This window comes from Rhamphochromis longiceps, linkage group LG12 (genome assembly GCF_057381845.1).
Source record: "Rhamphochromis longiceps isolate RC_006_pf linkage group LG12, R_longiceps_female_GT1.1, whole genome shotgun sequence".
Lineage (NCBI taxonomy): Eukaryota > Metazoa > Chordata > Actinopteri > Cichliformes > Cichlidae > Rhamphochromis > Rhamphochromis longiceps.
This window is the reverse complement of record NC_140568.1, coordinates 3,441,993-3,469,861: the sequence shown is the minus strand read 5'-3', so window position 1 is coordinate 3,469,861 and position 27,869 is coordinate 3,441,993. Positions and strand designations below refer to the sequence as shown.

The 27,869-nt window shown below is 42.4% G+C and overlaps 1 protein-coding gene across 9 annotated transcripts in view; it reads left to right on the top strand.

Annotated features, from left to right (window-relative positions):
• The window catches only part of fbrsl1 (fibrosin-like 1), a 286,791-nt gene that overhangs the window by 137,186 nt on the left and 121,736 nt on the right, over positions 1-27,869 (top strand). The window lies entirely within an intron of this gene.

Sequence of the window (27,869 nt, the reverse complement as noted above, 5' to 3'; positions counted from 1 at the left end):
TGGCAAAAAGGGCCTCGTTTTATTGGCATTGATCAGCGCTGTGTTCGCCTGAGCTGCAATTTCGATGTCAGAGTTTTATATCTTCCTCCAGTGACTGTCAGTGACGGATGTTTCTGCTCACACATATGAAAAAAATGCTTAAAAAGACTTTTGCTTTTGTGCTATAAATCCATTTTTCACTGCAGGAAGGTTGCATGTATGCATGTTACAGTGAAAACTGTCCCGTGGACTTTTGGAAGTGACTGCATGCTAATAAGAGGTAGTTAGAGAGTTATTTTTTAATCTTGGAACATGTCGCCTGTTCAAGGTAAAGGTGCCCAAGAGGATTATTTAGTGCCACCTAAGAAAACATCAGCTCAAACCTTTTGAACATAAACTAGCTCACAAATTGTCACTACAGGACTATTTTTATCCCCTGAAAGCATCTGTTGCCTTGCCCCAGTGCATTCTCGAACCGTAAATTTGTGTTCTTCCCCTCCCATTGTTTCAATGATGTGTGTAGTCTCTGGATAATACAGACAAGCGGTCGTCCTTTATGTCCTTTCCTTAAAGGGAAACTCATAAGAGGAACGTTGTTTAAAGTGTGCTACTTTTAGCTGATGAGTGGCATATGGCAGTTCTCATTGTAGCTTGGAAGCAATCATCTCGGCAAACAAAACAACTATAAATGGTTTGTCAGCCTTAATCTGCCTCAAAGGACTACAGTTAAAGCACTGAACAAAGCTCAACTTCAGAAGACATTGATCTCTGTGCGATCTTCTTTTTTATTTTGTTTTAATAGAACATGTCACATTCCTTTTCCCCAGTGGCTGCATGCTCACAGATGGATGAAAACAAACAAGACCTTCCAAAAAAGCTTGTGGAGCCCTTTGGCTCGAGCTGTCAGTTTGAGTCGGCAGGGAACGAGGCCCTCTCTTTATCTGAAAGGAAGAAGGAGGGGATCAGAGAGACAGAGGGAGAGAGAGAGGGCAAAAATGGAGGTGGAGTTGGCGTGGAGGTGGTTGTGTGGGAGGCAGGGGCATTGTGCAAGCAAAGGAAAGTCCAGTAACGAGGGCAGGAAGTTTCATGTTGTCTGGCTCCCCACTCCAGCTATCCAGTGGTGCTATCTGCAGCGTTTCTAGCCTACAGGCACCTCCTGGGTACTGAGCTCTGACTCTCAATCTGCTCTGCTGCTGGGCCTGCATGATTTCTGGGGTTTGCTTATCTGTGAGTGCTTCGGGCTTTATAGCGTGATGGTTTGGAAGGAGAGACATGGGGTGCGAGGTCAGGGGGCTTTAGGGAACTGCCAGCAGAGACTGAGTGGATATGGGAGGAGGAGGAGTAGGGCGAGGAAAAGACCAGGGGCTTGATATAGTGTTATAGCTGGAAAAAAAGAGGCTACGTATGTGGGCGGAGGCCTGGTTATGAGTAGGGGAGGGTCAATGAGGCAACTTTGCGCTACTGGCCGCTGATAGCACGGAAGAGCTATCTAATAGTTGGCCTCTGGCGGTCATCGCTATCTGCTTTTTTGCTCCTCCACAATAAAAACTCAAGCTGGTGTACACGGTCCAGTTATCTGTCACAAGTCACTAAGATTTAATAAAGTGAATCTTTCCTGACAGTTTGTCTTTTACTTCTATTGGAGATGCTTGTTTATGCTTCCATAGGTCTTTCTGGAAGACATATGGAATTGAGTGGCCTTGACTGATTGGTTTAGAGAAGAACGTAGAGGACGTTCCTGCATTTTAGTGCCAGACTCATGCATAAGGAGTGTTTTATGCCAAATACCTTAATGCTCTCTTTAAATGCTTTGGTTGTTGCTTACACAACACATTAGCTGTTGGTTTAATTGTACTAACTGTGTTTTTGTAAACGGAAATCTTAAGACACAGGTTTTCACATTGGTATGATATTTTTTTTAATCTATTTTTCAGATAAAACTTAAAGAAAAATGGAAGAGTAAGAAGTGAATAATATCACATGGCTAAATGATACCAATACATGTCTTTACCTAGTGGAGCAAAACACAGCAGGTTTTCTAAGTCGTGCATTTTTCATGCAATTTCTAGTTGTTCAAATTGTCCTTGATAAGGGAAACGGGAACATACCTTCTTTATATGCACACAGCACAAACTACACAACACAAACAGACAGTAGCATTTAGCTTCGTAATAAAACTATTAAAAATTAACTATTAAACTGAACAGAATTTGTTTATCCAGTTGATGCATTTGAAAGACAGGCAGTCTTGCAAAGGCTGCACCTGTCCTGCTAAAACCCACAACCCTCTGTCCCACCCAGCGCATTTCAGGGTGAGGATTAATCTCCGGCGCACTGAGTCCAGCATTGATATGTAGCAGCAGGAATGAGACTTGCTATCTAGCTCGCTGTGGAAGACTGGATATGGAATTGTTTATCAGTCCAACTCTCTTCTGTCTGCTTAGTGCAGGCTTCATTATAGCCCTGGCTATGTTTGGGAGACAAAATCTGTTCCTTGTTTCCGGTGCTGCTACCTGATTGTTGTTCCAGTGGAGATGGGTCTGGGCTCTGGCGATTTATCATCCTCTCAGGGGCTCCTCGATAAAGAGTCCAACATCTGCATCTGAGAGATACGTGCTGCAAGAAACAGGAAAATGTCAAAAAAAATCTCACTTCAACGATCCGCCCAGCCTGTCATTACCCCTGGGTTACATATATTGTCTGGAGGGGGAGATGTTGTAGCTAAGCCCAAGAAGACAACACGTCGCTCTTTTCTTCCAGATGAAGTGATTAAGCGCCAGTCACCCACCCCACGCCTTTTGAAACCACCCAAGGCCAAGCCACGGCTCATGTTTTCTTTGACGATAAATCCATGCAGGTTTTGTCTGTGACAGTATAATCTAACTAGTCTGTATTAGGAGGGTTTATCTCCGCTACGTCAGAGAGTCAAACCTTAGCTGAAGTGTTTGTGTTGAATAAGAGTATTTGGAGCTCTCAGACACACCCGTTCTTCATTTCCCCGTGCTCAGGTTGTCATAATCATATTTAACGCTAAATGAGTACACTCTAAACAGAGCAGTCCCAGTCATGTGTGCATTCTTAAACAATCTTGTTTTAATTGATTTGGCATTCACGACCTCCACGTTGTGACAAATGCACTTGTTTGTCTGAGTGACGAGAGCTTATCGCAAGATCTCTATCAAATACAAGGATTATGTCACTTAATTACAGTAGGAGCCATTAAAAGCTCCATGTTTTATTTAACAGAGTAAAACAGATTTGCTGGATTTAATGCTAAACACAGCAACTCAAAGGAAATTGGGTGTAAATTATAGCTTGAATTTAATTTTTGAAACAAGATTTTCTTGTTAATATACTCTGGCGTCTTCACCTGCAGTAGATGGAGCATCTTGTCTGTCTCTTTGTACATAACTCTGCCTCCCTCACTCTCTTTCTCACCGCGCCTCTTTCCAGTGGGGTGTGCAGGTCTCTCCATACCACTGGCTCTGCACATGGTGAAAATTAGTGAAGGAAACCAAGAGCCCAGCAGGAGTGGGATGGGGCCCTGACATTCTATTGGCCTTGGGGTGGGGCGCTGCCTGTCAGTGGTCGCTCTATGAGGGCTGTCCGCCTTAAAAAATCTATTTGTTTATCCCCGTGTGCGGTCCGGCTTCAGATCCTGGGCCCTGCTGCTCTCTACGCACCAGGGACCTGGGCTGTTGCCGCTAGCAACAGATAAAAATTGCTGTTAACCACAGCAGGGCCCACAACACATCAATCAAGCGGTCTGATAAAGGCTGCAGGCTTCTTGGGCCCCGGCTGAATGGTGCAGTTGAAAATCCTTTTCCAGTGGCTGAGCACACAGAGCCGTGATGATAGAGGCCCGCTATCATTCAGAGTCGAGGAGGGAAGCGTCATTTTCAGCAGTGCAGTTCAGGTTTTTTTTAAAGGAGACGCTTTAAAATGGCACCAAACAAAAACGGAAGCGGTCATTTAAATAAAAAAGCGACACAGTGAATTAGTGTTGACTGGGCTTAAAATGTTTATAAAAATATAAAAATGTAAAAGACGGCACAGTTTAGTTGTTTGTATGAACTCTTAATTGCTCTCAAAGCTGCCTAAAAGTTGGGACATTCGGCTTCACAAAGTTCCTCATACCCCATTCGTTAAGACTGAATTGAGATCAACTGCTAGACTAAACTCTTTACCCCACTGGGCCAAACTGGCATTAGAACAAAACATTTTTTTCACCAGGGGTGACTTCAATGGTTCATTCTAACCTTTTGCGGCCCAGTTCCACGATTCTTAAAGCAAATGCAGTGCTGATGACTTTGCTGCCCCGTAATAAAAAAGAACAATACTGATCTTTTCTTATATGAAATCCAGTTAATGTATTCCCAGCTCTATGTTATTGGCCTTGTAGCTGTAAGTTGGAGCTGGAGTTATTCCAAATGAAACCCACAGTCTCATGGGTAACAACATTACTTTTATCCCCCGAAGCCCAAGCTTGATTATCATCCTTCTTAGTTTGTCCTGGATGCACTGTCCCCTAACTCACCTGCCCCACTGTAAACAAATAGCCCTATAATGTAACAATCAAACAACGCTCTGAGGATTTGTTTACTGCAGCCTTTTTCCCCATTAAGTTTCACTAACACTGCAGAAAAAAGAGTGGTAATTCCACTTTATCATATGTTACATATACCACAATCAAGCAGCAATTACATGCTCCTTCCATTTGTAAGAGCTCCCATTGCCGACGTGGATGTTTTAATGAGGGCTGTAATGAACGCTCAGGGTGTTTGGCAAGTCTCCGAGATGTTGCTGGGGCTTTTATGGCTCCCCATTATAACGTACAATTTGCATCAGCAAATTACAATGCTCCATATCATTATCCTGCACCAAGGCCCGATCATAAATTAGAGCTCCAATTACAAACATCTATCTGGGAATGGGGAATGAATATGATGGCAGCCCCCCAGAAGTAGGCAGGAGGGAGAGAAAGCCTCCTGTGGATTGTGGGATGAGACTTCCATAGAGGTGTGATATTCCCATAAACCATCCTTATGTGGAATTCATGGTTCCAAAAGAAATAGACAATTTGGGGGGGGGGGGGCGTCTGCTATTTCTTTTTTGGCACTTCCATATGTCATATTTCATGGCACACTGCACATTGAACTTTTTGGTATTTTAATCTCTCTCCTTCTGCTAAACCCAGCACCCACTGATTTCTATGGCTGACTGTTTCACACTTTCATTCAAAGCTAAGTAAACCAGTCCATTCAGCTGTGCAGGGGAGAGCTCTTTTTATTGTGTCTCAATCCAAACCAAAGCTCTGTCTCTGTCCCTCCCAATCTCCTTCTGTCTTACTCTCTTACCCTCTCACATTCAACTTGATTATACACCGGAGGGAACATCATAAATCATAGAGATTTATCTTGCTGCAGCCTATTAATTTAGCACCACAAGTGTAATATTAGAGTATGTCATTTAAAGAAGCTTTGCAGCAGTGCTTTGCCAGTGTCCGTCGGAAAATTCAGAGATAAGCGTTTTAGTTTGGGCCGAACCATCATGGAAAAAAGGACACTTCTTTTTTTTTGTGCTCGGTTGTTCTTCACGCTTACTTCTTCATAGAACGCCGCCCGTTCTTTGGCTCATATTCTGTGCCTGACTCTCCTGAGCACTAACTGTTGTTGTAGGGCAAACAAACAGCAGTGTACCTGTGATGGCTGTGTTGCCTGTAATCTGCGACCTGTGGCCAAATCTTGCATGGAGAGGTAGAACAAAAGGCGTACGCCAACAGATCGCTGCAGGCGCCAAGCAGAAACCACCTCCACTGATGAGACAAAAGGCCTGCGGGTCTCCCACAAACCCATAAGAGCTCCCAAATGCTGCACAAACAAAGCCTGAAATTAAGAAGAGCCAGAGGCAGGCCCATTTCTGCAGCAGAGCTAAAGTGTTCCTTTTTCACAGCCTCGGTGGATTTCCACTATGGGCTTGTAATAGGGCAGAAAAATGAAACAACGCTTTGCCATTTTCAGTCACAGATATTGAGAAAGCAGTTTTTTTTCTTGTTTTGCATTTTTCCAGCTCTTTCTGCTTTCACATGTCCTACCACACGTCGTGGACTCGTTTTAAAGGTACTAAAACCTCCTCTTATAGCCTTTAGCGGGCGTCGGATGATGTTTAATTCATATTTTGTTTTTCATTTTAACCTTTCATGTCTGTAGAATCATATGCATTCATATTTTTGTTTGCAAAGCCAAAGGAGAGAATGGGTAAGAACACCTCTTCCACCCTTGTGGTCAACACCGGTGCCCCTCAGGGGTGTGTTCTGAGCCCTCTGCTATACACTCTCTTCACCCATGACTGTATTTCCTCCTGCGCGTCCAATCTCATTGTTAAGTTTGCAGATGACACTACAGTGCTCGGACTTATATCCAACAATGATGAGACAAACTATAGGACAGAGGTGCAACAACTAGAGTCATGGTGCCACGACAATAACTTGGTCTTAAACACCAAAAAGACCAAGGAGATCATTGTAGATTTCCGGAAGAGGGGCCATAACAACCATCTGCCTCTCTTCATTGGCAGTGAGGCGGTGGAGAGGGTGAGCAGTTTTAAATTCTTGGGGGTAACTGTGACCGAGGACCTGTCCTGGGGCAACCATATCACCTCAGTTGTACGGAAGGCCCAACAGCGCCTCTACTACCTGAGGAGACTGCGGAGCGCACACATTCCCAGATCTCTGATGTTGAACTTCTACAACTGTGCCATCAGCAGCGTTCTGACGTATGGATTTCTTTTTTTTTTTTTTTTTTTTTCTTTTTTTTTTTTGACGTATGGATTTCTAGTGTGGTTCCCCAGCTGCACCAAGGCCGATCAGCAAGCACTCCAGCGGGTGGTGAAAGAAGCTGGCAGAATTATTGGAACAAGTCTGCCAGAGATCAGTAATATCTTCCCCACTCGCTGTCTGAGGAGGGTGCACAGTATCCTGCGGGACCAACATCACCCTGCGCGCCACCTTTTCCATCTGCTGCCCTCAGGGAGAAGGTACAGGTCTATACAGGCCAGAACATCCAGACTGGCCAACAGCCTGTATCCACAGGCTGTGAGGCTCCTGAACTCTCTGCCCCCCTCTCACGGACAATAACCATATCCAACTTCTTAATAGCAATGAACTGGTCTGCATTGGTGCATCATATCTTTATTCTCTTCCCCCTCCTGCCCCCCCCCCCCCCCCCCTTTCTTAAATAGATAACTATCATATCTGATATCATATCTCACAGTACAATAATATTGAATGGGTTGCATTGTTGTATTTTGTCATGTTTCTCAGGTCTTTGTCTGAATTTCTACGAACATTATTGCTAAGGATTGTCTTATTGCATTGGAGTCACACTGGGTTAAATATGTACACTTGGGTTTTAAGGGGTATTTATTATTTTCTTCTTTTTTTTGGGTTGTATGGAAGCCCCAAACGCAATTTCATTGTTCTTGACAATGACAATAAATAAATAAATACTAAATACTAAATACTCCCAACCCTGGTTAGAGCTTCAGAGGTCAGGAAATGAATTTTATTCCATATTCACAAACACCCCGTGGCAATTATTACTTCTGTTAATGTTTCTATGAATCCATTAGGGTTCAAACCCCCTACCTGCCTCTCTAACTCTACCTTCATGAATACCATTTCTAGAACCTTTCAAAAAAAGTTAGACTAAGTAGGTCATGTTCTGCCACTCGTCTTCTAATCACTCACCGAAAAGAACATGATTTCCCTCCATCGGCGCCCCTCAGCCTTGCTCCTGGGATTTCATTCAGCAACACACACTCATTTGATTTTCTGGCATGTATTTTCTCCTTTTCCTTTCTCTCACTACACCCCCTTGCATATCCTAACTTGTATCTGACAGTACACAAGCATCATCTACCGTGCTTCCAGCTTCACAACACACACTCACACATATGCACCATAGCTCCTCCTCCCCCTCCATCTCTCACTATCTCTGTCTCCCTCAGTGGAGAAGGTGTCTGACAGTAACAGCAGGTAAGGTATAAGATTACAGGAGAAGCAGGGGCAATTATAACTCCAGCTGATGCTGGTGTGTTTATGAGGAGAGTAACTGTTAATGACAGTGTTGTGGTTTCTCCAGAGGCCCCAGCACAGCTCTGGGAAGCCTGCTGTTTTTGTCAGCCTAGCTTCATGCCATTTGTTGTAGACAAGTTTAGTTTAGTTTTTTTAATGTGCTGAAATGTGTCTGTGTTGGCCCTGCCTGTGCTGTAATGCTAAGTAGGTAAAGATTTCCTGTAATGTGTTCAATTACCATTTGGTTGCTGACTGAATTGCAAACAAAAGATGGTGTCTTACGGTCATAGCAGCTTGGTAACGCATATTGGTTAACACATGTATGCACGCAGTTGCTGATGCGTACATGAGCTGGCGATTGCTGTTGCAGGTCTGTCTTGCCTTGCTACTTGCTCCGTGTGCCTTCACATACAGCAGGCAGATCATAGCAACTGAAGAGGAATTTGGGTTCAGATTTAAAAAAATAACTCATCATAATTGTACAAGATTTTCAGTTTCTAGCACTGGGACTCTCCCCGTCGCTGTTCTCCTTGGCCAGTGCTTGACTGGCAGCAAAAGATTTCAGCACTACTACACACTACTGTAGACCTTAACCTGTACATACAGTGAAAGTACACTGGTTAGCCACAAAATTTCAACTGCGTAATATTAACCAAAATAACTCTGACCTGCAAAGTTATTTTGCTGAGTGTTTCCTCAGAGCACAAAACCACTGAAGAAGATGCTAACCGCTGGAAAGAGGCGTGGTTAGCATCAGATTGTTTAGCATCAAACTGCTGAAAAAAGTATTGCTGGTTCTGATAGAAAGGTGTCAGAACAGTGCATTGCTGTTTTTGGCTTGTGTATGTGGCTGAATAGCTGGAGACAAGTTGGGGGGCCAATGCTGACTCCTATCCTCCACCAAAGCACCAGCAGTAGGTACATAAGGATCAGAACTGGACCACGGTGCAGTGGTGGTCTGATGCATCACATTGTCTTTTACATCATGTGGATGGCCAAGTGTGTGTGTAGCTTACCTGGGGAACACCTGGCACCAGGATGCACAAGCGGAAGAAGACAAGCAAGTGGAGGCAATGGGGACCAACACAATGACCTGCAGCTGATCATAACATTATGCCTGATCAGTGCGGACTTCTCTTGCTAGTTTTCTCATGGTCAAAGTTGCTCGCATCATTAAGTTTCCTGCCTGTTATAGCCCAGCCTTTGTTAGGTGCCACTGTTAAGTTAATAAATGTTTCAGCTGTGAGTGGTGTAGCTATAATACAACCTGAAGTACAACTTTTTTTTCATTGAACTGCAAAATTAATTTATTATAAAGAGAAAATAAAGTAAAAGAATATAAAATATGATTGTATACAAAGTAAAGCTTTTTGTAAGTTTATATAAGTGTGTTAATTCAGTATACCTTTAAAGGTGTTTTGTTGCTTAACTTGAGTTGTTTGCTGCGTTTGACCGCATGTAAACTGTTATGCACTTCTGTGTGTGCCAGATGGTGCAAAGACACTATTTGTCTTTTGTTTCCTCAGAGGCTGCACCTGTTGGGGTTGAATTTACCTGTTTAATTATCTGTATCCTCTGACATATGCTCGACGAAGTTACAACTCTACTGTTGCAGACGTTGTTCAGTAACATGTGCTTGCAGGTGTTTTGTAATACTTACTTATTGGTTATGTTATTTGCAAAACATTGCATCCCCTAAACACTGCAGGCCCAGGTGTGGTTACATTGTAGAAGTCATACCATAACCATGAGTCTGTTGTTGTTTTTTATTATTTTATTATGCTTGTTTCAGAATTACCCATTGTCTTACCCACACTCGCCCCGTAGTCATCTGCCCACAACTATCCACACTCCAGACCCCATGCTCTGTGCCCTCAGCGTGTGGTTGGCCTTGGCCCCGATCACACCGGGGCACATGGGAGATTAACTGGGCCGGCTTATTCACTCAGCAGGTTTCCCGACTCCCCTTCACTCATCCTGGCCCAATCTGCCAGCTAACCTCCTGCTCCGCCGAGCCATGGCAGCAGGGCACCACAAGCCCAGCCCGCCTTCATTACGCCTGCCAGATGGGCTGAGAATTAGATTCGAACTCCCACCAATGAGGGAGGGAGAGTAGAGAGATTGAAAGAGAGGAAGGGAGAGAGGCGGTGGAAGAAAAGGGAGGAGGGAAGAAAGTTGTGGGGGGAAGAAAGTAATGGTTTTTGTTTTCATTTATGTTGCAAGTTATTACATTTTAATGTAACACCCCTGGGACCTGGCAGCATTAAATGCCTGTTCTTGAATAATCGACACTAACTGCAAGTAAATGCTAGGGGAGAATGAAATTAGCAAGCGCTGCAATTTGGCATAGTGATTATCGGCTCCTTGGAGGCACTTCCGGATGATTTAAGAATGCTAACATTTAAGCAAGTCAGATCTCATTACTCTTCAAGGTTAAATCGAGCTGTGTCGAAGGGGAGATGCCTGATTGGAAATAGTGCTTCCTTGTCTCTCTTCAAGTCTCTTTGTTCATGGAGATGTTTCTCACTTTTATGGCACCTCACTGCAAGGTAAAAAAAAAAGACTCGGGCTCAAATCTGTCAGACCCTAATGACACCTTTTGCCAGTTCTTAATTGGATCAGCAATGCTTCCAAAGTATAATCTGTTCTTTGCCATGGATCATCACTCGTGCTGCGAGCGCTGCCATGCCCAAATGCCTTAGCTTGTTCTGAACGTCGATGTGTACAGCACATTGGCTGTGACACTGATATGTGGCTGGGACACGAGATGAACAAAAGAAAATCGGGAGCTTTTTGAATCTACACCAAAGGGAAAGTGTTTATTACTTTTTCAGGCTGCGCCACAAATGTTCTTTTATACAGTATTTTTCGCTCCTATTCTCACTCATTCTATGGAGGCAGAAACGATTTTCAAAGCAATTTCAGCCCTGGCATCTTCGGGTCCAGTGTTTACCTCAGCCAGCCGTACACATCTGTTCTCCACACAAACTTGATCCAATTAGGTGACAACAGACAATGGCTTACTCCTCCACAAGCCCAGCGCAGCGCCGGGGCTGCCGAACAATACCAAAGTGTTTTTTCTTCCATTACAGGGTGTCAGATCCTTTTAAAGGTGTTTACCCACTGTTGATGTGGCAGCCCCTGTTTCCAAAAGGGACTCAGCTGGAGAAGTGATAGGCAATGAGGATAATGATGTGAGTGGGAGCAGTGTGGCGGATGCAGATGCACTTTACTGTGCAGCGTGCTATAAATCTGTCCCTCCACTGCACCACACCCCACAAAGTTGAGGGACAGATGGGCTGGACTTTTATCTCCACTTTCCGAATTCCATTGAAATCAACACACTGATGAAATTTGTATAAAGCAAGGCAGGGGCAACAAAGCTACGTCGGGGAACATGTCTATTAGTTTTTCCAAGCTGTTGTTTTCTCATGCAGTGGGGAAAATCATTGCAAGTCAAATGTAATCATTCCACTGTTGGGTTATTCACCGTCTCAAATAATAATAATAATATTAGTTTGGTCCCCGGCATTGCTTACATCTGAATTTCTGAGACGCAAGTAAGTAGTCTGATGTTAATCACAACCAATCACCGATGCTATCACTGTTGTTGCTGGGGTTTTGTTTTTTTCTTGTTTATAACAGCTTTATCTTTTGGCACATCTTGAAATTTGGCAGCCTGAATTCATTATCTCCAGCGTTTCATGTAGCCAACAAACATGGTATCTGCAATGTGGGATTCTGCCTCCTCCTACTTACATGCTGTGTGCACTGTACCACATCTGATGTCTCTACATCACATTTTGTCTTTGTTGTGGCCAAAAGGATTTCTGGATTGTGGCAGGGTTACCCTAGGAATGAGGGAAAAGCCTCTAAATTGTAACCAGGCATTTCCACATGAAACATTCATGCTTAAGTATGATTAGCAGAGATTAAGGTGGGTTTGTTTTGCCTCTTAGAAGGCCCCGTGACAATTTGGAAATGGATTGAGAGCAGCTTTTGCAAGCACAGCCTTCTTAATCCGGTGCCAAGAGTTCTCACCCACCTTTCCTGAATTATTTACATTGAAGTTCTCACGTCAGCTTTGGAGCCAGTGGCCTAGAGGAACTGTATAAAACTGCCTAAACCTCAAAGCATTTGAAGGATGGAAAACATTATGTTAAGTATTTCCAAGACTTTTAATGGAACATGTTTTGCAAAGGAGGAGATTTGTCAGTGCCACTTGCAGAGCATTCAGGATGTATTAGTAGACAAAAAAATAATCATGTGCTTCATTCAGTTTGGAGTGTGCCTGCCTTGTGCAATGGGAGCTTTAGATTGTACATTTTTCCATCTCCAAGGCCGCTGTGGTCGGTTATCCCACCCTAGCTATTCGGCTATCATGTGTCCCATTTCCATATCGTCTCCCTATCGCATATATGAGATAGAGCCCTCCCATGTGCTGGATGATGCGATCCCCAGATAGATTCATTCATACATAATGATAAACGATGGGTTTGGACAGGACTACTTATTTGACAATCATTGAAGTGCCACTGTGATGGATGCTGAAGAGATCCCGCATCCCTCGCCACCCACCGCATAGCCATAGCTCCATCTTCTGATCCCAGCTTATTTATTTTCCCTGGTGGATCAAGGTCTTGTCTCTTTAAAAATGAAACATCAAATTGAATTAAAATGGCTCGCTCACCCAAAACAGAAGCCCGTGCGCCTTAAAAATCACACATTTGTTCTCACAATTCATTGTAGCAAAGTCAACCAACCTCCACCCCCCTGTTTCTTTGGGTGTGTGGTAATGTGAATTATTCATGCCAGTGGGGCCACAGCGTGCTTCATCATGTTAAAGTGCCCATGACATTACTGATAGAGCCACCAATGCCCCCACACTATGCTAATGCATTTAGAAAGAGGAAAGAAAAGACACAGCAGCATCTCAAGGGATCAGGAGGACAAGAATAAATCACACTACAGAAATTAGTACTTGGAAGTCTATGTTTAATCATAAATTACTTGTTAGCTTACGATCAAACATGGCTTTAGCTTTAGGGTATGAACTATTGACCGGACACTCTCCTTCAGGATTTTCTGGTGGCGAACGAAATTCATGGTTCCATCAATTAATCAGTTCCATCCATTCCCTTGATTTAGCGATGTTTTTATGCCACATACCCTCCCTGACACAGCCTACAGATTTGTATCTCCACCCATGACTAAACCCAGGAGCTCACTTGTGAGGCAAATGTGAAAAACACTGAGAGTCTGCTAGCGCCAAAGCACCAGATCAACAAAACTCACCAGTAGAAGCATTATGAGTGCTCAACTGGCCTAATTGTAGTCCAGACTTGTCACCGATTGAAATCATTTAGCATTTAATGGAATGCAACTGAAATTCTTATGCGATAGAAAAAATTCCACTGTAGATCTCCTCGATTGGTGTACACATGCGTGTTAGCAGAGGAGGTAATGCGACACAGGGGTAAACATGTGCATGTCTGCGCTTTCTAGAACCGTGCTATTGGCATCAAATTTAAAAAGAGAAAATGTGTTTTTCAACACAAAAATCAAAGTTTGAAATCTTAACATTTTACATTTTGTCTTTCAAATAAATGTGGTTTATGATTTGCAGCACATTTACATTTTACACAGTATTCAAAGTTCTTTGGAAATGAACGTGCACAAATCATTACCACCCATTACTGTTAAAACAGACTTGCTAAACCATATGGTGTTACTGTATTTTTAGATATAGAATATTCATATGCAATGCCAGTAGTCGTGAAAGTAAGTGATGTAGTGTAACAGTGTGTTCTGTTGTTTTAAAGAAAGGCTGTTATGAATCAATGAGTCATACCATTTGCACAATGTATAGGACAAGCGAAGCTAAAACCAGCTACACAAGCAGATAAGTTTCACTGATGCCTTTAAACTCCCCCGTTTTACCAACTCAGAGTAAAGCTTCTTCTTCAGGTGCCCTGAAGAGGTAACTTTGTGTATGCACCACTTCTCTACTCTAATGATTTATTGGAGCCCTAAAATTTGATCAGCCAGCTCAATTGTAAGCACAAAGAATTACATTTGTTTGTGTTATTGAATGGAGCCTCAGTTTAGCTAGAGGAAAAATGTCCTCGCTGTGAATAGTGCACTAGTGAACATAATGTAGGCCCAGAGGGAGAGGCCATCATTCAGCTCTCCTTTTTGTCTTTCAGGTGTGTGTTATTATGCCAAAGAATGGTCCGATTGATAGAGATTTCTAAGCCGGCATACTATCACATCTTGCATCTGCTCGGCAGACTCATACAAATGCAGGCCTCTCCCCAAATGTTATTTCTTCGTGTTGTAAATCAATCTTACAATGAGCAGTCTGGTGTTAATATGAAAAGTAAACAAGCAGAGAAAAGGGAGGAAGCATGAAGAAGAGGTTGAACGGGGTATGAAAGTATTTCCACTGTCAGTTTGTGTTAAGCCAGTCTCAGATACGCTCTTTGTGAAGCTTTTCTCACCTTTTCAGAAACCGCCCGCGCGTCTGTAAAGGTGCTGGGTGAGATGAGCACAACTGATACTGTGGTTCCCACACGCTTTGCCTTCTGAAATTTCACAACCGATAGCGGTTACTGACAGGGGGGGGGCTGATAAAAATCTCTCCTGATTAGAAAAAACAGAGTGAGAGAGGCAGTGCGAAAGAGTTGAGGCAAGGTGAGTAAAAGCTAGAAGATAGCAGGCCTCATCAGGTCTCTGAGGTTGTGTCTAGGTTTCAGTTGACACATCTCTGGCTGGCCCTGAGTGCACCACGCTTTCCACAAATGATTCGGGTTGAGTCAAGACTGACAGATTACAAACCACACTGGCATTGCTTTATCTTGTGATTGCAAATTCGTGACAGAGATTGCTAGAGTAAGATTAGGACTTTTTTCCATTTCATATTTGTGCAAACGAGGTCAAAATTTTTAGAATCCTGACTAACCACGGCCTTTATACCTTTGGTGAGTTAAGCAGCCCACAAGTCCAGCTAAGTTCCAGCATGTGCGATGACTCCTGAACCCTGCCCCAAATAGGCTGGAGATCTGAACTCAAAGCTGAGTTGCTTGTGTTGTGCAAGCTGTTGTGCAGAAACTGAACTGCTGTAAAAGAAAAAAATGGTATCGCAGTCAACCACCCGCTGTTGCTGGTGAGAAGAGGAAGAAGGAAGGAAAGTTGTGGGTGCCATCATCCTGTTTGTTCTTCGTCTTGTGTTTTTTTAGCTTAGACTCGCTATCTTTAATCAGCTCTGACTGAATGTACTCCACTTCACAGCTGTCATTCAGTCTGAGGTGACATGATAAAGCGTCTGACTTACTAACAAAATGATTTGACTTTCTCAGTAACACACTTGAGTTGTGACCAAGAGACAACCTGCAGACTTAAACAGGTGGCTCGGCTCGAATAGACATGTCCACATTTCAAAAAGTTTTTTTTATTTGCTTCAGCAAATTGACACCTGTAACAGTGGTCCTTCCTACTTCCTTCTTTCTTATCTTAGACATGCTTGTTAGCAGGGCAGCCATAGGCCCTTGCTACTGTGATGGCTCAGCCACAATCTAGTACACTGACAGGCAGCCTATATATCTTGTAACTGGCACCAAATATTGGTTTTGCTGAAATATTCTGAAAAAATGCCACATTAATGATGATAAAAATAAACAGGAGGCTTGTTGGCAGAATGTGGGTGTCTGTCCCAGGGGAGACAGATCTCAGGGATATAGAAATAGTAACAGCATCACCCAACAAGGGTTCCACCGCCTCCTCCTCTCGAGCTCTCCTATACTCCCACTGCCTTGCAGCTATTGAGGCACTTGTATGGGCGTAGTAAGACAGCAAAGTTTTCATTTACTATCTGCAGAGATCCAACTCCGAAAGCATGCCTTCAGGGTAATGTTAGGTCTTTTCATAAGTTACAAAGATGTAATTAGACAAATTAGCTCAGCAGACTCTGGGGGTTGCGTTTTTAATGGCTGTATGTTGCCTAGGTTGGTAATTAGCAGCAGCCGCTGCTCCAAAATCACACATTGCACCCGAGGCCTTGCATCCGTAACCTGACAACCAGTAACAGAACTGTAATGAAGGCTTGTGTATCCCACTGGTTTGTCTTATTTTCCAGCCAGGTTTGATGCTGGAATTCATGCTGAGCCACTGTGCAAATCTCCTATTTATTCCCATGTATCATTTTCTTCCAGGTTTAGCGTGTTGTCCTTTCAGCTCGGTGATGTATTCAAATCAAACTGATGTGTTTCCGCCTCAGAGGCACAGACTTTTATTTGACCCAATCACCTTTATAGCTCAATTCATCAGGACCACGGTCTACATGTCCAGGTCTCTTGTTGTTAGTAGCACCCGAGGAAACGATCAGCCATTTCCACGCACCCGGTTCCTCTCACACTTTTAATGACTTGCCGATGGTGATTTCGTCCAAGCGCCTGTTTTTTATTAACTCGGAATAAATTCCTCTTCTCTCTGACACTAGACATTCTCTTTAAATTGGATCGAGGAGGCTGAATACTTAATCGAAAGTGACCTAGCAAAATGTAGATTAACTCGCGAGAGAATTTATTTGTTACAGTACATGTCCGTGATAAATTCATAACACTCTCTGTTTATCACAAATTTGACTGATCACTGAGCATTTCACAGTTAAAATGATTCATTTTCTGTTCACTGGTGTAATAGTCTGAGGCACGTCTTTATCTGACACAGCATCTTTCAGGTGCTTTTAGTCGATGTAAATTAAATGTGTCATTGTTCACTTTATTCAGCGACAGTTCCCCATATTTAGTCTGCAGCAATCAACTGTGGTTGATTCTGCTGATCATCCCATACAGAGAAAACAGGCGAGATGTACTTTGAAAAGGAGTTCTCTAAATGTATTTACAAATTTTCTCAGTTCACTTCAAATGACAAACAATATGTAAAATCCTTACTTTTTTTTTTTTTTGCAAAGTACAGGGTGGGCCATTTATATGGATACACTGTAATAACATGGGAATGGTTGGTGATATTAAAGTCCTGTTTGTGGTACATTAGTATATGTGAGGGGGCAAACTCCTCAAGATGGGTGGTGACCATGGTGGACATTTAGAAGTCGGCCATCTTGGATACAACTTTTGTTTTTTCAATAGGAAGAGGGCCATGTGACACATCAAACTTATTGGTAATGTCACAAGAAAAACAACGGTGTGCTTGGTTTCAACGTAACTTTATTCTTTCATGAGTTATTTACAAGTTTCTCTTTGTTCACAGCCATTGACATGTCAAAGAGGTTAACACGTGAGGAGCGGATCGAAATCGTGTTGATATCTGGTGAACGCAGTAACCGGGTCATTGCAGCAGATTTCAATGCAAGACCCCTATGAGACCACCCGTCTCCCAGGCTACAGTTAGCAAACTGCTTGCTAAGTTTCGTGAAACTGGTTCAGTGTTGGATTTATACTAATGTGCCACAAACAGGACTTTAATATCACCAACCATTCCCATTTTATTACGATGTATCCATATAAATAGCCCACCCTGTAGATCGTTTCTCTGTCAGTTGATTATTTTAACTCTCAAAAATATCTTTATTTTGCATGCAGAGGGGTCTAATTGACTAAATCTATCAATCCAACAGCTGGATATCACTAATATGGGTAAAGTAAAGCATATTTTTAGAAGCTGTGACCAATCTCTCCTCACTCTTTCTGCATATTTGATTCTGCAAAGTTTTTACAGCAGACGCACTTCCTGTCACAACCCCAAATGAATTTGCGTCTCCTCCCAGGATCATACCAGGGAGCTTTTGCTTATTAGGCGAATGTGTAAACCACTGCACAGTGGTGGCACTGATGTAGCGAGGGAAAGACAATAAATTATAACAAGATGCAGAGGAGCACAGAAAATAGATGGTAACATAATCACTGATTCCCCTCCTGTCACATTGAGAGAGCAGTAGATGTGGGGCTGATGACAATCTGAGGCAAAGTGACAGAAGTGACAAGTTGTCCAGTGATACTGAGCAATATTCTCCTACTCTAGTAGAACATCACACAAAGTAGACCTATGTGAGGTTTTTACAGTATCCTGTATGTTGTTTTGGACAAATTAATTAAATGCTTTGGGCAAGATGGATTCTTTTGAAGGCCGTCTTTCATGTTGTGCTGTATATATGAGCTGTTTTGAGAAATACTCAAAGCTGAAAACGTCCAACAGTTTGCCAGAAGTGTGCCTAAGCAGCTAAGAGAATGGGAAACTGGTGATTCCTATAATCACCTCACATTTTACATCTGATTAACCAAAAGTATTGAGACTAAATTTCTTTCTTTTCGTTTTTTTAAAGTAGTGCCTATCAATATATGGAATTGTTGTTGTTTGCTGTAACCTGTCACAGCGCTGTCTTTCTGTCCTGTTTGTGGGGCCAAGTTGGCACAATGTTCTGCCTTCACTGACGTGGGAAGGAGACGATTGGAACAACGTGCTGTGAGTGGATAGCAGCACACATCCACGGGAGCTTTGTGGACCAAGCAGATAAGGATGGAGCCCACAGCATGACAAGGAGCGAGACTAGGGAATGGAGGACAGAAACTGCAGCCTTAAGGCCAAAAGACTCAGCAGAGAGTAATGAGGGCCAGCTCAAATTGAGGATACTGCCGAAACTGACAGAAAGAAGGAGGAAACAAGAGAAGGAGAGAAGGAATAACAACCTTGGAGAGCAAATTAGCTGCCACACTATAGTAGCTGACACGGTGGAATTTGGAAAGAAAAGGCACATATGACAAGGAACAAATTTCAAGGTAGCTTTGATTGCAGGTGCAGAAATCTAACCCTTAAGGGGACAGCCACATTTGCACAAACACCAGACTGGATTCCAAGAACTTAACAATCCATATTGTTTAGTCCAAAAAAGTTGCACAGAAATATGTGTACAGGTGCGTAGTGTTTGTTAGTTCAGTATGAGCACCATTATTTTTTAGTTTTAATGGGTTGCATACAGTATAAAGTGACAAAGTGAGTGAGAAAATAATTAAGATTGTAGATGAGACTTAATGATAACCGTCCTCAAACCAACAATCTAGCATTCATACTCCCTTCATGTCATTATTGGTGAAGTATATGGAGGTAGATGAGTCTTTAGCTCTTTTTTCATCGCACCCGTTTTGGGCACAACAAAGTCCAGGGCTTTAAATTTCTTTTAGGAGAGGCTGTCTGTAAATGTGAGTCACCATCCCCACATTTAAATGCTATCGCGTCGACTACCACTATATGCTGGCCAGCTTTCCATTATGCCTTGGGGTGTGGCTGCTTGGAACAGCATTTGATATCCAGTGTTATCCAGACTAAAATAGTTCAGGAACAATTTCATGGATTGTGGTGAAGTTTGGCACACACGCGTTCACATCCCACTCGCAATAAAGCACAGTCACTGTGAGGATCCTTTGAGTTTTCATGCAGCTTCATCAAGTCAAACTTCTCTTTGTTCAGCACTGACCTGTAAAACCTCTGATATTCCCACCAGCCTCCGCTGCAGTTCAGGTGTAGCACTAGCTTTGCTAGTTTAGCATGTTAGTATGCTAAAATTGTATGCTAGCATGGTATGTGTACCTTCAAAGCATGTTAGCATTGTCATTTTTCCCCTAGTTTAATTAATTGGGTATTCTGGGCTATCCAGGATACCCAGAAGTGTAGGTACTCTTCTCTTCAATGTGAACGCTTTCATCAGGACCAGCTTGGCACCCTGAACTGTTTATTCTAATCAGGAGCTTTAACACAGTGTCCTCACACAATAGTGTCATAAAAACATGTTCAGTATTGTTCTGGGTACAGCAATTATCCTGAGCCTCTTAAGAAAATAATATTTGCTCATGCCTTTCTTAGAGTTTTGTTAACTATTAAATTGCCACTCGTGTTTATTATCAGAGTGCACTCCTAGGTATTTATAAGACTGTGTCATATCCACTCTGAGATCCTAAGTTTTATAGACGTTAGATTGTCACGTCAGTTAAGAAGACACCAGTGACACCTCTCTTTCACACACACACTCGCACCGACGCGGCACATCCGGCACAACAACACTATCATTTGAGTATTTCTGTAGATAGCCTAAGTGCCTGACCTCGTGTTATTTATAAGGTCTGTGGTATATAGCGTGAACAAAACCTGCGCTGACATAGTCCCCTATGGAGCTGCAGGGTTACTGATCATGTGGCCTGATAAAATCTTACAAAGCTGTACAGTAAATCTTTAGAGAATACGAGGACTAATCCGTTACAGGTTCAATCACAATTAATCAGCTTCGTTCTTTTTTTAAAATGGCCAGTATCTCACAGAAACCATAAAAAGATTCCCAGGTGGCACAGTCTGAGTTGAGATATACTTTTAATTTTGAACGTCACACTTTCTCAGGTGTGGATTGCGGCTCATCGGTTCTGCGTGATGGCTTGAAATTCCTCTAATGGAATTTAGCGGTCCTGTTTTCCTCATTTTTTCATTAGTTTTTTTTATGTCCCCTGTTTTCTCTTATCTTGTGTCATGCACACGCCAAGCTTCTCTGTGTTGGGTGTGCCTGTGGCACAAGACATGTTGGATCATTTGATTCCAGCTAATAAACGGCATCAGCCCAGAGAAAGGCATAAATGAGTTGTGGCCGCTTCCTGCTGCCTGCCTGGAGTGTGCAGCAGCAAGTCAGCTCTCTGGATGTAGGCTGATTGTGTCACAAGGGTCCAGATACTGTATATATGTATATGTATATATATACTGTATATACTGTATAAGGGAAACAATAAAACCTCGTATAGCTTGGTGGCAAAAAAACAAGTATCACTATAAGTATGCAGTAAATGATGGGTTCTTATTTTCTTGTGTTTTTCAGTTTTTAATGTTTCACTTAATTACCAAACCTGCTCAAAGCTGTGTGCTTGAAATGCCAGTTTTCAGTTTCTTGTTCATTCAGTAGTAAAAGTAACTCAACTTAAAGTAACGCATATCATGTCCGCAATGTGTTCTGCACGTATAATATGCAAGTACATAAGTATACAGTGCTGGGCATGTGCACACCAACACAGACATGAATCCAAACCACATGCTGTCTACATCCCCACACAGTTACTCATATACTAATATAACATCAAACCCACTCCTTCCTTCACAGAAAAACACACAAACAAACGTGTATTCTGAGTAAAAATGAAGACACTTCCTTGTTGACACATTTTACTGCTCTGCGTTCTGATTAGCGAGTAAAGGGAAGTGGTAATGAACTGTGAACATGCTGTTTCCTTCCATTCGGAGTATCAGCTCGTTCCTCCGCTCTCCCCACCAAGCGCCGTATTACTATTCTAGCCTTACACCGCTCCCAATTAATTGTGGCATCTCGCTCATCCCCTTTTGTTTATATTCAGTGTCAGAATGGCTGTTTATGCTATTTTCTTAGCACACTGGTGATGATGATACGCCAGGGTATCGATGAGCTGTGACATTATGAAGCCTGCTAATGTTTTTAGATAGATAGATAGATAGATAGATAGATAGATAGATAGATAGATAGATAGATAGATAGATAGATAGATAGATAGATAGATAGATAGATAGATAGATAGATAGATAGATCTTTTCAGTTTTGCAGTATTGTTTACACACAAACGTCTCCTACCTAGAACTTTTTTTAAATTTAACACAACACCTCATTGCTCCAGCTCACAAAAACAAAAAGTGTGAAATCACATTTCCTTTCTATCTCGCCTGTACAATCTACAGCAGCACCTCTGCCTTTGCCTATATCGTGGTTTGCGATGTGTGTGTGTGTCTGAAAGAAGGTTTGTATCAATCTTTTGTCATTTTTATTGCTACATTCTTATCAGGAGATAGGACTCAGGCTCAAATGAGGCAGGTTGACAGTTATCGCATTGCAAATAAATGTGGGTGTGTCCATTTTTGTGTGTGTGTGGGTGATTGTGCTGGTTAGGTAGGGACGAGGGGGGGTCAGGTTGTTGGTGGCGAAATTATTTACAGCTTGCTGATGAGGTTATCTTCATCATCCCTTCCTCCTTTTCGGTCTCCTTCAACACACACACACACCAGGACGCCTGTAATTAGACAGTTAAGAGTCACACAGATACTCGTGTAATGGTTACGTCAGTGTCCCATATATCTCCTATGCCTGTGGAAGTGCATATAAAAAGCATACAATAAAAACTATGGACATTCACATTCATAGTAAACACTGCCTTTGCAATAAATACATAATCAAATAACGTCGCTGAAATCTCATGTACCAACAGCTTTATCATTCTTTGCTCGCGCTCAGAAATGCACACACTCCTACAACTCCATCGTCCTCTAAAATAGTCAACGGGCACGCCATCAGAGCGAGAAAACCCTGCGGAGGCCCTGGATGTGGAGGTGTCAAACATGGAAGTGTCAAACAGTGCCCACTCACCATCCCAAACCTTTCTTCATCCTTAGTATACGTGTGTGTACGCATGTGTGTTTGTGCGGTGTGTGTACAGTGTGTGTGTCCGTGGGCAGCTGTCACCTCTAAACAGCAAAGTTTTGAAATGACAGGGCCAAGCGATGACAGTTCAGCTACTGCCACCGGGCAGGTTAGAGACCGGAGCCTCTCTCCATCTAACACCCCCTCACTCTCACCCTCTGTCCCTCGACTCCCCTCTTGTTCTATCCCTCTCTACTTCTCTCTCCCACTCAGTTTCGTGTTGTGACTGCCTGTGACAGGACTCGTGGGTTTCTTGCTGTTTATTCCATGTGGTTTTCTCGCTGCAACAAGCTTGCGTTTCTCCCAGCAATTTCAAAAATATTGACTATGAGCTGCTAGTGGGTGTCTATAAGAAGAAATAGTGTAAGTGCAAATGTACCTACTCGTGTTTTTGGCTAGCAAATGAATTTGCATACAAATGCAGAGTAAGAATAAAGGCTATCGTGCATGGTGTGTGCAATCCCCTGGGAAGCTGTAGGTAGCTCTAGAGTGATCTACTTTGCGACTGTAACATACTTACTGCATGCCAAAAATGAGAAATGATTTCAGTTTGTCTCAGAAAAATGAAGCTAAATTAGTAATATAGTTATCACAATATATGCTCTTTATACGAGCAGTTCCCAGGCCTAACTCACAGTTTGACACTGTGTTTTGTGGTGGTTTAACTCAAAGGTCTAACTTATTGAACTAGTTCTGGGTTTTGTCATTTAGCTTCATAGGAGCACCTGTTCTCCTGTGGATAGCGTTCACTTTAACCACCTGCAACAGCTCATCGATAGTTTGTTCCACAGCACAAAGAGATCAAATCAGAATTGACAGCATATAGAGGCCATTGTAGGTTATATTTTTATAAACAGACTCACACAGGAAGAGCTGAAAATAGATTTAATCTTGAATGCGCTCTGGAGAAATACATTTGCGTTGTGTGGGCTGAGTAAATTTCAAAGTGCATGCTGACCTCTAAGTTAATCCTCGCCAAGTTTGTTGCTCACAAGACTGATGGACACACTGGATTTGTGATTCAGCAGCATAGACCTTTCTAGTCTTGGGGTCTGTCTTGTGTAGCTGTATAATAAAGCAGAAAAACTCCATGTAAAAGTTTGTTTGTGCTCTCTTTACCAATTACATACAGATGTGATATGTGTGCTGGCACTGACAGACAGCCGTGCTTTCCAAACATGTTTGTTCTGTTTGCACAACTGCATGTCTTTAAACACTGCCCCACAGAGCTCTGAAGGATCATTGTTTCTTTGCACCTACTCAGCGGAGGCTGTAGCTCAAATATGATTCAGTCACAGAATTTGAAGGTAATGTGAATGTACCGAACATGCTTTGGCCACGTGTCATTATGAGAGGATGTTTATTTGTTGCAGGATTGCTGTTGGTTCTGGTGTCTTTCGTATCTTTGAGAATGATGAAAGGTCTAGTGACGGTAATTATTTCCAGATTCTATTATGTTCATATTGTGAGCTGCCACCCTTGACACAGATCACAATAAGCCATCAGTCTGATTGTGACCAAAAACCCCAGACCACTTGAGTTTCAGTTAAGACACTATTGCAGCTCTACAGCAACTTCGTCTTTGAAAAATACCTGCCCTCCCTCTGACTTCCTTTGCTTACTCAAACACCGCCAATCACACATAAGCATATATACTCAGACAAACATAGGAGCACCACTTCACAGCACGCAGACAGATGGGAAGCATTATTCAATTTCTTGAAAGGAAATCATTCCATATCACAAAAAGCAAATTAACAATCATCCAAATATTTGGAGAATGAGATGAGTTAAGGACGCTTCCCCTGTGCTGGGATCCAGCAGGGAAACTCTAATTTTGGACTTAAGCAAAACAGGGAAAGGAAAATAAATATGTGCCAGTGGGGAGACAGCCGTGTCGTTGACCTCAGTAACACAACAGGCGAGACGGCGGGGACTATTCTGAAAGTATGGAAGTATGGGCTCTGTTTTTTCCAGAGTAGGACTCTCCACACAGGATGCAAGGTGTCAAACAAGGACCTTGAGTCTTAAAGAGGAGGAAGTGTCTCCTTTATGGCACTTTGCACCTTAACTGCCAACGTAGTATTTGCCAGATGTTCTGCAAAGTAACATCTGCACAGTGTTGGGAAGTTTATTCCACTACAGGTTACAGAATACATGCCCCAAAATGTATTGTAAAATGTAAAATCTATTGCTATTATATATAATATACTGTTGCTTAATATAAAAGGAGTAACAGTAGGGTGGACATTAGGCAAGGCTGCACTTTTTGCAGTGATCTCGTATAGAAAACTATTTCTGTTTTCTTTTTGACTGCTTTCAGAAGCGCACATGATTATTTGCAGCTAGCAGGTTGTTAATGCTGTCCATCAAGTCTAACAGTCTGCAGTCTATGAACTAACCTCAGCTAACGCCAGCTAACAACCTTCAGTAATAGTAATAAATCACACAGCAATACTGCGTCAAAGATACTGAGGTGGCACATAACCCAGGTAGCTACCACAACTAAAACAAGGTAGTTGCAGCAGGCTAACATTTATTTTTAAAGAACTTACTTCCAGGTGTTTGTTTAGGTTGGAGTGTTTTGATGCTGAGCAGCTTGGTTGCTGGCAAACAGAGTTTGCCTTGCACGGTCAGATTTCATCCCTTTTTTCTTTAAATGGGAAGTGGTGTTGGAAAAATAAAAAATGCATTCCTGCTCGTGCACTGCTGGATCTGTTGTGCTGGCTCCGGGTCCATTGTGTAACTGACCCCACCAACATTAACAGGACGCTTACACTAGAGCCTCTTATTACGTGTTTTATTTGGGTTTCTGGCAATGCGTGGAATTACCAAAATTAGAGAGTGGATAGCCTAACATATGAAACAGGAACAGACCGCCATGTAATCCATTTATTTCAACAAAGTAACTGTATTCTAATTATCACCTATTTAAGCGGTAACTGTAACGGAATACAGTTACTCATATTTTGTATTTTAAATACGTAACGCCGGTACATGTATTCCGTTACTCTCCAACAATGCAGTATATGAAGTTTCTTCTTCTTCTGGTGGACGGTCTATTATGCTTATCTTCTGTAACTGTAACATCAAGAACTAAGTGATTTCGATGTTATTTCATTGATTGAGTGAAATTAGGTGGCGGGCATGCTCAAGATCTTCTTATTCCCACATTATTATCATACCATTACTAAGGTATTTAGATCAGAAGATTAGAACAAAGAAGTAGAAAGCAGAACCAAATTCACCCTTGAAGGTATCACTAAATTGTGATGCTCTGTTTTGTGTGCTGTGGAAACTCACTCAAGATTGCATAACTCTTAAATTATAGCCACAGCATCAAGAAGCGTCGGGACCAGTTATTTCCCTCTTTCTGCTTTTGCGGCAGAATAACTTTTATTTTGGACCTCCTTTTTGTCAGTCTTCCGCCTTTGACTTAACCCATCTTTGGTTATCCCCAACAAGAATGGCTTCCCGGTCTCCAGGGAGCACAGGAACAAAAAATGTCCTTGAGCTATTTGTCTTGATGCTTGTGTTTCCCAACACATTTACACTAAGCGCTGTCAGCTGAGGCTTTCATTCCTTCCTGCCTTCCTCTACCCGGCAGTACTTAAAAACAGCTGGATGTTTGTGGCCCAGGGTACCAGGGTAATAAAGCGCTTTCTGTAAAATGATAGCTCTGTCAGGTTCCTCAGATGTTACCTAACAAACCAGCCTACAAAGGTGTTAGTGTTCCACATTTAACATCAAGGGCTAATTACTACCTATAAATTACTAGCCTGACCTGGAACAGCCCCAGCTGAGCACTAGGCTTTCTATAGCTGTATCAGAATCTCAATCTCATTTTAACAAATTTGATCAGTTTCATGATTTTGTTTAATGATTAGCAATAAGTTCATAATCAGGTTTGCATGAAGCAATGCATGATCTCAACATTTGTCATGTTATTATTCTGGAAAGTCATTTAAAACTGAAATAAGCTGAGTAAGATAACATTCTCCACAGCTTAAAGTGTCCTCACCCTGACTTTTACAATTATGGGAAGGTTAGCTTATCACTGTGTTAGATTTATGCTGCCTTTCAAGCATCCTTCATTTCCACTTACTTACTAGATCAAGCAATCCCCGGCGAGTCTATAAAATCCCACAGCTTACTTTTCTTTAATTAAATGCCACTCGTAATGCTCCCCGGTGCACCCCGTATATCTACAGCCATAGCTGATGCTTTTAAAAGCAAAGAGCCACCTTTAATGCGCTGCGCCGTCTGCGGCTCAGCTGCACCAAGGGGACAGAGCAACAGACATCCATCTTAACAAGGTCACACCGTTTGATTTTTAATATAACGGTCAGTGCTCGGGCCCTGTGTCCTCCTTTAAAATATTAGCGCTCATTAATGATTTGGAAGCTGCCCGCCCCTCCTCTTCTCATAAAAACCCATCAGCAACCATTCTCCACACGAGGGTGAGCACAGTCAGATCTGTGCTTAGACCTGCTCCCACTCACTGCCAGGGGCTGGCCAAAAGCCTTCTTTATAGGCCAGCTTTATAGCGTTCATTATGCACACTTAACAGGCACTGTAATTCTCTCAGATGGGTAGGGGAAGTGAGGCGATTAGCTCTTGGGTCTAAACGTGGGTTGCCTGAGACTTTGACCTTTTGTTTTGGACATGAAAGATGATGTTTCTGGTTCGCGCAGAGGGAATTCCAGTTTGCTGTGCAGTCTGTACTCTCTATTACATATATTTATTTTTTTGTCTATTTTTCCATGCTTCTGAAGAAAAATTACATCTAATCAGGAGGAAGTAGGCTGAGATAAGGTCTCCTCTTATAGCAGAACTTTGATTATTTTCCTCAGGGCTTGTATAAGTGTTACTGCATTCTTGTTTTCTGTTAACAATTTATTCCACTGGGCTTCCAGCACAAATGCTGAGTTAAAGTGACTGGAAGTTGTTTTCACTTTGCTGTGTGTGAGATGAAAAAAATGAGTCTTAAAGGGTCAGGGTCAAAAACATCTCACACTCCTACGCAAACAGCTTATTAGAGCCAAGCTTTTGTAGAGGGGTTTAACTTTTCTGTACTTCTTGTTTTTTACTTCCCACTCATTTAATGTTGAGCTGTGAAAAGAGGGGACGAATGTTAAGCAGCACTCTATTGTAATCTACCATTGCCTTTGTTGTCCTAATTCAGAGCTTTAAATCTAAATGTCTTTAGAGAAACTCGTGAATCATGACCTGATCATCTGATGGATGGCATAGTTTCTCTCATGTGATCCTTGCTTACACTAGCCTGGGTATTCCACGTCAAACACACCTTCCAGAAGCACTGAA